The sequence below is a fragment of the Theropithecus gelada genome, chromosome 13 (genome assembly GCF_003255815.1).
Source record: "Theropithecus gelada isolate Dixy chromosome 13, Tgel_1.0, whole genome shotgun sequence".
In the NCBI taxonomy this organism is placed as follows: domain Eukaryota; kingdom Metazoa; phylum Chordata; class Mammalia; order Primates; family Cercopithecidae; genus Theropithecus; species Theropithecus gelada.
The window spans coordinates 88,690,401-88,702,198 of record NC_037681.1 but is presented as its reverse complement, the minus strand read 5'-3'; positions in this window follow the sequence as shown (position 1 = coordinate 88,702,198).

The window sequence follows — 11,798 nt, the reverse complement described above, 5'->3', positions numbered from 1 at the left end:
CCAAAGGAGATTACATCGTGTTTATATTGTGGTTTATTTTTCTGGAGTATTAGTTACAGAGAGTACTACATAGTAAAGCTCTTTTTAAATGTCTAAGTGCATGAATTTTAATTACATGCCCTTAATGCTTTCAGTGTTTGAATCCATATCATTATATGTAGGAATGCCAAGTATAGTAAAGTACTTTAATTTTTGAAAAAGGAGTTGTTAAAATTTTCTGTGTGATTAATTCTCCATAAGTAAATTTGAATAAATGGATTCCTTGATTTATGATAGCAGATATTGGAAATGATCTTAAAATGTAATGGATTTTGTAAAGCATGTTGAACTCTTTCTATGACACATGAAGAGGAAGTCACTGATAGACGCAGAAAGTCTTTTCTAGCTCTGATGTCAGACAGTTTTTGAAGTGGAAGAACATTAATGAACATTTATAGTTATTTTACTCCTTTTTTTGCCTTTGTCTCCAAATTTCTAGCTATTTTAAAAAATAACTTCTACATGAGAAATGTGTTACTGTTAAGATCAAGTGTAGTGTACATGTCTTTGTGTTACTGCAAAGAAATGTATTTGGATTTCTGTATATTTTCTAATTTTGTAAAAGAAAAACAGCTTAAATGAAAAATGTTATACAATTGCAGAAAATTGTTATTGGTTTTAGCTGAGTTATTGGTTTATGAAAGTCCAACTCTACATTCTATTAAATTGTGTATTCTTAAGTGAGCAATTCTTTCATTATTAGTAGAAATGAAAGTTTGAGTATATTCCATTTTATTATGTATAATTTTAAATACTTAGCACATAATAAGGAGCTGAATGGCTGTAGTGCATTGGGTTGCTTATTTTTTTTTTTTTTTTTTTTTTTTTTTTTTTTTTTTTTTTTTTTTTTTGAGACGGAGTCTCGCTCTGTCACCCAGGCTGGAGTGCAGTGGCCGGATCTCTGCTCACTGCAAGCTCCGCCTCCCGGGTTTTAGGCCATTCTCCTGGCTCAGCCTCCCGAGTAGCGGGGACTACAGGCGCTCGCCACCTCGCCCGGCTAGTTTTTTGTATTTTTTTTTTAGTTGAGACGGGGTTTCACTGTATTAGCCAGGATGGTCTCGATCTCCCGACCTCGTGATCCGCCCGTCTCGGCCTCCCAAAGTGCTAGGATTACAGGCTTGAGCCACCGCGCCCGGCCTGGGTTGCTTATTTACTTGTCGTTTGTCCATTCTTTTGACAAATATACTTAATGACATTTATATTGCCAGATACAGTGCTACTTAATGACATTTATATTGCCGGATACAGTGCTAGGTGCAAGGTTCCAAAGACGATAACTACAGGCTTTATCCTGTTTTTATAAGGTGTTAAGAAAAAAATAGTCTTTTTATTCAATTCAGTTTTTCAGAGTTATGGAAAATTTTATGACAAATTGTGCTCATTAACCTTATTCAGAACCGTAAAGGATGATGTGTGTGGTTGATCTATTTGACTTTGGTGCAGTTATTGTTAACAGTTTGTTCCACATGATAGTCTGCTCTAAGTTTAGGTGTTAATTACATCTTTTATTAATCTCTTTGGGAATTAACAAGTTGGAGAAGTTGCATCTATAGATATTTTTAAGATTAGAATTATAGTCTATTAATCTTGTACTAAATAATGAGATCTTGCATTTTAAGATTATTTTAAGTACAATTTTTTTCTTGTTCATAGTTGTAAGGTGGGAAATCCTTTTAGTAAAACAGAGTATGTTAAGTGAAAAATTGAAGCTTGAATTATGTTACATTCCTGGAATTAGGAGGTTATGTCAGGTTGATTAGTTTTTAAGACGCCCTGTAGATTAAAGAATCCTTCTACTTAGCGATTAGAAATGGATTGGCATTATTTCTAAATAAGGTATTTGAAATTGACCAGAAGTGTAGGAAAGACTTCAAAAATGGACAGTGTATTGAATATAAATACGTTTTTCTTAAGTAGGTCACTGGAGAAAAAGGAATTTAGGAATCACTCAGTTTATCTTACAGTAAAATTATAATTTTATTCAATAACCAGAAATTCTGGCTTTGCAAAGTGACATTAACTGAGAAAGATGTGAACAGTGACTCTGAGCCTCATGTAATAGTTAAATTTGGTATATAAAGGGAAGAAAAAGCACTGACATCTCATTTTCTCCCTTCATAGCATAGTTAGAAAACCTGCTCAGATAAATTCAGTGACTCTTTTCCTGAATGATCTTGGTAGCAACCTATTTTATATCAATGTGATGTGAATATAATTTACAAATATAAACATTTATCTTTCCCTATATTCTGATCTAAAACTCTCCAGTTTTGGAAATACAGGCCATATTTTGTTTATTTTATATATTAGCATTTTATGGTTGTCATTAACAATTATGTTGGCGGAAAGTATACAGAATTTTTTGATGGAATTCTGTAGATACGTTTCATTTGAATAATTTGCTATTATATTACCTGTTAGTGGGATTTCAAGAAAATGGTTTGAATGTTTTTTGGTTTGCAGGTTGATTTTCCTATCAAAGTAGGGGTACAGCCATAGACTACTCTTTGGAATAGCCACCCTCTGACTTGATGTGCCTTTTTAAAGTGCTTATTTATGGCATAACTTTTTATTATTCCCTCAAGAAGTCTGAGATTATGGCGTAATTTTTAACACAGCCAGAAAGATTAGTAAAGTGTTCAGAAAAGAGAGCTATAGTGATAGCTATTGGCAATTGAGGTTTAATTTTTAACTTCATATCTCTCTACTCCCTGCCCAGCTAGAAACCTAAAGCAACCAGCTCTGTGTTAGTAATCTGTTCTTAAAAGGTTGAAACGAGATGCTAGTTTTTACTCCCCCTCCCCACAATAAGCCTTGAAGTTTAGCAAATCTATCATAGCAGAATAACTGCATGCAAGATGTCAATTTTGTAAAGTGATACATTTCAGACAGTATACAAAATTTGATGGTGGGAAGAATAAGCTTTTATGAATGAAACATTTAAGAGACTCTTTTTTATTATTTGCTTTTCAGTTTAGTGTTGCCTTTAAGGTGTACCGTTTCAGTTTGGCAGCTGCAATAAATGACAAGAAAATTGAAGATGATAATTCAGCATTTCAAGATGTTTCTGCTGAAATGAATGTAGACCTATCCAGAGCTTGAATTTCAAGTTTATTGTAATACAATATTTTAAAGCCAAGTACCCAGGCAAGTCATAGTGATATGATTTGAATGAGATTATTAACAGGAATAGGAAAGAATGCCTTCAATTTCTTGTTATGTAGGTATCTATTGAGATGCTATGTTGAAAAATGTTACTGTAGAAAGAATAGAAGCTTGTTATACCCAATTTGCTATAGAGTACATTTGTCTTGGACCTTATTCAAAAAACTTTAGTTATTAAAATAGCAAAATTATAACAAGGAATCACCTCTGATTTAGTGCTAGAGCAGTGGATTGCCTATAGACCATGTTCTAATGTGTGTCTGGTATTTTTTTCATTTGGTGGCCTTTAATTTCACTAATAATTCCTTGACTTATTTAAACAGAAATAACTTGCATTCCCTAGTTTTGATACTTTATTGTTTTTCCCTTAAGAAAGAGATAATTATTTAAAAGTTGCTGGATTTTGTGGGTTTTGACATTTGTGACTTTTAACACTTGTGATTTTTACTATTTGTGAGTGACTTTTAGAGGTCCATGGAGTATACAGTTATTTTGTAATTTTGCCAAGACACAATCTTAATTCCTGCTAAATTCCATGCAGGAAGGCATTAGTCAGCTAATGATTTAGCTTGGCTAACCTCTTAGCATCCACAGTTGTTTTTTCCCTGATTCACTTATTCACTCATTCATTCAACAAATATTTATTGAACTCCTCCTGTGTACCACGTTCTGTTTTAGGTATAGGAGATTTCAGCAGTTATCCAAACATGGTTGAAGTGGTTGGGAGTTGTCAGACTTTTTATCATGCAATAAATGGCTTCTATGGCTTGAATTGTGTTCCCCTAAAATTCATAGATGGAAGTCCTAAGCCTCAATACCTCGTAATGTATCCTTATTTAGAAATAGGGCCATAGTAGATGTTATTAGTAAAGATGAGGTCATTAGGGTGGATCTTAATCCAATATGCCTTTATAAAACTGGGAAATTAGGACACAAATAACATGCACACAGGGAGAACACCCTGTGAAGGTTAAGGCAGAGGTTGGGATTATGCTTCTGTAAGCCAAGGAACACCAGAGATTGCCAGCAATCACCAGAAGCTAGATGAGAGGCCTGGAGCAGATTCTCATAATCCTCGGACGGAACCAGCTTTGCTGATCCTGTGACTTTGGACTGCTAGCCTTCAGAACTGCCAGACACACATTTCTGTTGTGTAAGCCACCCACTTATTGATACTTTGTTACGGCAGCCCTAGGAAACACACAATGGCCATTAGATGAGTTGACACTTGAGAAGATTAATAACCTGGGTGTGAAAATATGTGTAAAAATCTTTGGCCCAAGATGAACGTGTAATTCTGAAGAAAACCAGGCACCTGGGTAAAGTTATTGAAGAATGCTTTTTAATTTGGGCAAAGATCTTAGAACTTACACCTTGAAATGTCAAGGGTCTGTTATACTCTTTCTGAAGCCAAAATGTTCAGACCTTTCTGACAGATATTGTCAGTTATGATTGAGTGTTGAGTATGCCATCTCTTAATCTTTATCGTGCTTGAAGAAATTTACTTAAAGAAAATCCTGTCAGGTTTCCATGGAGAGGAGATTTTCACCAAGCCTATTATCATCATCTGCCATGTGATCTTTCCCTAATGTAATGCAACAGTCAGGTTCAAATAATGAAAATCCTGAAAAAAATCAGCCAGAAGTTGTGTATAATTTGTCCTCTTGGATGAGCACACACCACTTAAAAAATCTCGTATTGGATTCATCCAGATAAGAGATTTCTTAAAAAAATTGTATGTGTATATAAATTCTTTTTTTTTTTTTTTTTTTTTTTTTGAGACGGAGTCTCGCTCTGTCGCCCAGGCTGGAGTGCAGTGGCCGGATCTCAGCTCACTGCAAGCTCCGCCTCCCGGATTCCCGCCATTCTCCTGCCTCAGCCTCCCAAGTAGCTGGGACTACAGGCGCCCACAACCGCGCCCGGCTAATTTTTTGTATTTTTAGTAGAGACGAGGTTTCACCGTGGTCTCCATCTCCTGACCTTGTGATCCGCCCGCCTCGGACTCCCAAAGTGCTGGGATTACAGGCGTGAGCCACCGCGCCCGGCCAATAAATTCTTAACTGTATAGTGTGGTATTCAGTTTTCTTTATTTTTTATTTTTTTGGTTTTTAAGACGGAGTCTCACTCTGTCACCCAAGCTGGAGTGCAGCGGTGGGATCTCAGCTCGCTGCAACCTCCGCCTTCCAGGTTCAAGCGATTCTCCTGCCTCAGCCTCCTGTGTAGCTGGGATTACAGGCATGTCACCGCGTCCAGCTATAATTTTTGTATTTTTAGTAGAGATGGGGTTTCACCATGTTGGCCAGGCTTGTCTCAAACTCCTGACCTCAAGTGATACACCCACCTCAGCTTCCCAAAGTGCTGGGATTAGAGGCGTGAGCCACGGCGCCTGTCCCAGTTTTCTTTCTTTAAAGTTAGGTATTAGACAAAATTAGTAGCCTGGCATGGTGGCGCATGCCCGTAATCCCAGCTACTCGGGAGGCTGAGGCAGGAGAATCGCTTGAACCCAGGAGGCAGTGGTTGCGGTGAGCTGAGATTGCGCCATTGCACTCCAGCCTGGGCAACAAGAGCAAAACTCTGTCTTAAAAAATAAAAAAAAAGTAAGTTAGGTATTAGACAACTCAGAGGCTGGGCGCGGTGGCTCATGTCTGTAATCCCAGCACTGTGGGTGGCCAAGGCGGGAGGATTGCTTGAGTTTAGGAGTTTGAGACCAGCCTGGGCAACATAGGGAGACTCCATCTCTATTAAAAAAAAAAGAGAGCGAGAACTCAGAGGTGGACTCTTAACCTTAATGATTTAGGGTCAAAGTGGGTTCATACTCTTAATAGTTTGGGCCCAGTTTAAGTTTTATTTTTTTTTAAATTGTAAATGTTGCTTTATTGGTTTTCAGCGTTTAGAATCAAATTATAGATAAAACAAGAAAGTAAATGAAATTGACCTTGCCAGTATAGAAGTAAAGGTAGAATAGGCAGAAGTGAGTTAGAAATAGGGAATAGATTAGAGGGGCATCCTTATGTGGTGAGAAATACAGATGCTGTACAAAACCGGTGGATGAATACGGTCTTACGTTTATTTAAGTTTCAAAGGTAATGGTGATTTATTCTTTTTAATTCTTCTATCAAAAATTGGAAGGAGTTGGGAGAAATTAGTATAAATTAAATCCTGAGTTTTCAGGTTGGGGAGCTAGTAGAGGATATCCTAGTGATACAGCAAATGTAGGTGAGTGTTAGGAAGGTTATCACCAGAACTAAAGACAGGAAAGGTTTACAAGTGAGAGTCCTTCACACCAGCAGGAGTGAAGTAGGTCGTTTTTTTTCTATTTTTTTCTGTTTCTATTTTTTTCCCCCATCAGATTCTCATGGTGGATGTTTTTGTTTTTGTCATAAACATAATTTCTTTGATAAAACGAAAGAGAAAAAAAGTTGTACTGACCAGCAACAAAATTCATTCAAAGAAGCAGCATGACAATGAGGTACTCCCGTGAATAAGAGTTATTTAGTTACTGAAATTTTAAGCAATACAACATTTGAATGATGGGGAAATAATATAAGAATACTTAAATGTGGTGGCAAATATTTCATTATCATTCATATATATATAGTCTGTAGGCATTTAATATGTTTCCTAAATTTAGGCTCAGTTTACTTTTAGACAAGTTGCATTCCAGATATAGTTAGAGAATAAGAACTCTTATTTGGAAGTAGGTCTCTTTCAAATCTACCTTCCATGGTATTTTGAAACTTCTAAATCTTATCAAGGTAAGTTTAGACACGGCAGCCGTAGGGTTATCATATGTAAGTGATGGTGTGATCTTTGCTTGAATGTCTTAATAATGCTAAATTGAAAGGGATTTTTATTGTACCTAATTTTCATCAGGGGAGGTTAGTTTGTAGGAAATGTGTTTATAATCTGTTGTCTCACTGGAACCTAACTGGATTATAATGGAAATTGAATATTACTAAATATTATACCTCATCAGAGATGTGGCAAAATGTAACATCATTTTAGAATTTGTCCTAAGAACAATTGAAATTTGGGTTTATATAATCGGAATTGCTAGATTTTATCTATCACCTTTTAAAATTTGTAGACAACACTAATAAAGGCTAACCTAATACTTTCTTAGTTATTGATACCACTTAAAATTTTATTTTAGCAAGGCCGGGCACAGTGGCTCACGCCTGTAACCCCAGCACTTTGGGAGGCCGAGGAGGGCGGATCACGAGGTCAGGAGATCAAGACCATCCTGGCTAACATGGTAAAACCCCGTCTCTACTAAAAATACAAAAAATTAGCCAGGCTATGTGGCAGGCACCTGTAGTCCCAGGTACTCGGGAGGCTGAGGCAGGAGAACAGCGTGAACCTGGGAGGCAGAGGTTGCAGTGAGCCGAGATCCCACCACTGCACTCCAGCCTGGGCGACAGAGGGAGATTCCATCTCAAAAAAAAAAAAATTATTTTAGCAAAAGTTGTTATTTGAGGTTTCCCAGCTATGTGATGTTGCCTAAATATGTAACATTAGAAATACCTGTAATTAAATTTTATTCTTTCAGCTAGGCATTTACAGTAACTTAACAGAATTAAAATATATACTTTTTTTTTCTTTTTGAGATGGAGTCTCACTCTGTTTCCCAGGCTAGAATGCAGTGGTGTGATCTCAGCTCACTGCAACCTCTACCTCCCGGTTTAAGCGATTCTCCTGCCTCAGCCTCCTGAGTAGCTGGGATTACAGGCGCCCGCCACTGTGCACGGCTAAGTTTTGTATTTTCAGTAGAGACAAGGTTTCACCATGTTGGTCAGGCTGGTCTCGAACTCCTGAGCTCAGGTGATCCGCCTGCCTTGGCCTCCCAAAGTGCTGGGATTACAGGCGTGAGCCACCGCACCCAGCCTAAAATATGTAACATTGAAAAAAGATGTTAAAAGCATCTTTTGGAAATAGTGATAAAGTATGTGTTAATTCTTTTGTGGTAAGTACTGTGTACAGCTTAATACATATCTTAAAGTTTGGTTTGCTAAGCTTAATTGTTACATACTGCCTTGACATTTACAGAAACCATTCTATAATTGTGTGGGATTTTTTGTTTTTGCCTGTATTCCTCTTCCCTTTTGTATATAATTTAAAAAATTAATTAGTAAACTTTATTTTTAGGGCAATTTTAGATTCACAGAAAGTTCCTCTAGACCCCAGTCCCCATACACCACAATCTTCTCCGGTAACAACATCACATACCATAATGGCACATTTATTACAACTGATGAACCTACATTGACACGTCATAATCACCCAAAGTTTATCATTTACATTGGGGTTCACTCTCAGTGTTGTATGTTCCATGGTTTGGACAAATAAATAATGACATGTACCCACCGTTGTAGTATCACATAGTAGTTTCACTGAGCTCCACCTATTTATCCCTCTTCCCACTCCCACCTCTGCCAACCACTGACCTTTTTAATGTCTTCATAATTTTTCCTTTTCTAGAATGTCATATGGAATCATACAGTATGTAACTTTTTCAGATTGGCTTCTTTCAGTTAATAATTGCATTTCAGTTTCCTTCACGTCTTTTCATGACTTGATAGCTCATTTCTTTTTAGCACTAAGAAGTATTCCATTGTCCAGGTATACCACCCATTTATTTATCCTTCACTTACTGAAAGCACCTTGGTTCCTTCTAAGTTTTGGCAAATACGAATAAAGCTGCTGTAAACATCATGTGTAGGTTTTTGTGTGGACATAAGTTTTCAGTTCATTTGGGCAAATACTAAGGAGTGTAACTGCTAGATTCTATGTTAAAAGTATATTCAGTTTTGTAACTGCCAAACTGCCCTTCAAAGTGGCTATACCATTTTGCATTCCCAGCAGCAGTGAATGCGAGTTGCCATTGCACCCCCTCCTCACCAGCATTCAGTGGTGGTGTAATTTGCTTTTCAAGCTTTTGTTTATGGGTTCTGCCATACATTTTTGTAGAGATTAAAAAATATGATGTAAATAATCAAATGAGATGTAGAAAAATCTTAAATTTCTTAATAAGAAAATTGGAAAGGACTAGGGTCTGGCTCCTGAGATGCTGGGAAATAGAACATTTCATTTGGAATAAGACTTGGACTTTAACTTAAAATACATCTTGAAATTCCTTGAATTCCCTGACGCATTGGAAGACATTTTCAATATGTTCAACTTCCTAAAAGGCAAAGAGTAAGAATCCTCTTCCACGGATAGATCTTTTTGTCAGAGATAAATAAGAAATGCTTGTTAACATGTGAGTTGGGAAGTATAATTGAATTTACTGAGGTCTTGTTTTTGATGCCCTTCTCAATTGTTTTAAAATTTTTGCCTTTTATTATGATAAAGTGAATAAAGTGGAATAAGTGAGATCTTAAAATTCCCACTGGATTGTCATTTTCGCATCTGAACCCAGGCACAATGTTTATTTTTTTGTACTAGTCTTTAAAGTATAGGTTATTAAATGTAATAAATGATTTACAACGGAGTAGAAAGATTCTCCAATCATTCCCTCTACTCTGAATAGTATCTGTTCTATGTGTGTGTCCGTTAATGCCATGTATGTGTGCGTGTGGTATATATGCATTTATGGCAGCTAACACTGAGTCTTTGCCAGGCACTGTGTTCCTCATTTGTGATCTCCACAAGAAGCCAGTTGAGGTGGGTATTATTTTCTGTTTACAGGTAAAGTTATCAAGACTCAGGCTAGGCCTTGTCCAAGATTATGCAGTTAGTGAGGCTAGGATGTGGGGCCATTCTGGAGGCTGCGCCTTAACCACTGTTGTCTTCCCTTTAAGCCTAAATACTGGCCGAGGAGCTACATGGAGGAGGTTTTACCGGAGGAGAGGACCTAGGTCAGTCATGAATTCTATTTGCTGATTGGCCAAACTTGCACTGAGTTTTCAAACACTTGTCTCGCTGGTTTCAGTTTGGGTTAGGGTGGTGTCAGTGTTACACTTGCATATCGACTACATAATTTGGAGCCACATCACATTTTTGATGGTGTGCTCTATTGCTAGTGTCAGCAATAGAAAAATTCTGACTAGCTTTTTTTTTGTTAGTTTTTTGTAAATTTTGAGACACAGTCTCACTCTGTTACCCAGGTTGGAGTGCAGTGGCGTGATCTCTGCTTACCGCAACCTCCGCCTCCTGGGCTGCAGCGATTCTCATGCCTCAGTCTCACGAGTAGCTGGGATTACAGGCACGCACCACCATGGAAGGCTAAGTCTTGTGTTTTTAGTAGAGATTGGGTTTCACCATGTTGGCCAGGCTGGTCTTGAACTCCTGGCCCCAAGTAATCTGTCCACCTCTGCCTTCCAAAGTCCTTGGGTTACAGGCATGAGCCACCCTGCCTGGCCCTGAATAGCCATTTTTGATAATGTTTGGCAGTTTGTTCTCCAGCTTAGACCATCTTAAAACTATTCAAGAAACATAGTATTGATACACCTGGTTATATTTCTTAAAAATAATTCTTTCCTTAAACTTACAAACTCTCTCTCCCCCTCCAATTCCTGCTCACCGCTATGTAAAACTGCTCTGTATAGAAAGTAAGAAATCCCCACACCAGGAGACAATTGGCTAAATTACACTCAACTGCAAAAAACTTTGCATTGTGCTTCCCCCACTCGTGATTATAATTAGCATTTTAATGAATCAGTTAAGAGAAAAGCTGTGGTAAGCAAGTGTTTCTTGAGTGCCTACTAAGTGCTGATGCCTAGCTAGTCTGTGACAATGGGAGAGCGAAGTTCAGTGTCCTCACTCTTGCTTTAACTTACAATCTAGGGGAGGTTTTCCCTCAATCTTCGTGCAACACAGAGGAACATTTTATAATGTAACTATCCCATTGAAAACGTATCACTTTTAACAATTTGGATTTTCATGCTTTAGGCTTTCTTTTTTTTTTTTTTTTTTTTTTTGAGACTGAGTCTGGCTCTGTCGCCCAGGCTGGAGTGCGGTGGCCGGATCTCAGCTCACTGCAAGCTCCGCCTCCCGGGTTCACGCCATTCTCCTGCCTCAGCCTCCCGAGTAGCTGGGACCACAGGCGCCCGCCACTTCGCCCGGCTAGTTTTTGTATTTTTTAGTAGAGACGGGGTTTCACCGTGTTAGCCAGGATGGTCTCGATCTCCTGACCTCGTGATCCGCCCGTCTCGGCCTCCCAAAGTGCTGGGATTACAGGCTTGAGCCACCGCGCCCGGCCTGCTTTAGGCTTTCTTGAAGGTGTATGTGTATCTCTTTCAGATTCATATATTTTTCCGTCTCATGTTAGATTTATCATCATTGCATTTATCAATCAGAACCACTGGATGGCAGCAAAAGAACATAGAAGATTTTCTATCATGCTTTTGTGTACACAAAAATGAAGTGAAAGCTATTCTTTGTATTTCATGGATGGTGGAAAGAAAACGATACAGTGATTAAAACTTGACAGCTATCTACAGCAGAGGAGACCCAAGCAGATCTCATGACTAAATATTAATATGTTACCCTAAGTGTGAAAAGTTAAATTTATGCTTTATTATTACCAAAGCCACACTGTAAATTTCTCCTTTTTCAGTTTCTTTTGGTCACAAAAATATCTTCCAAGATTTCTA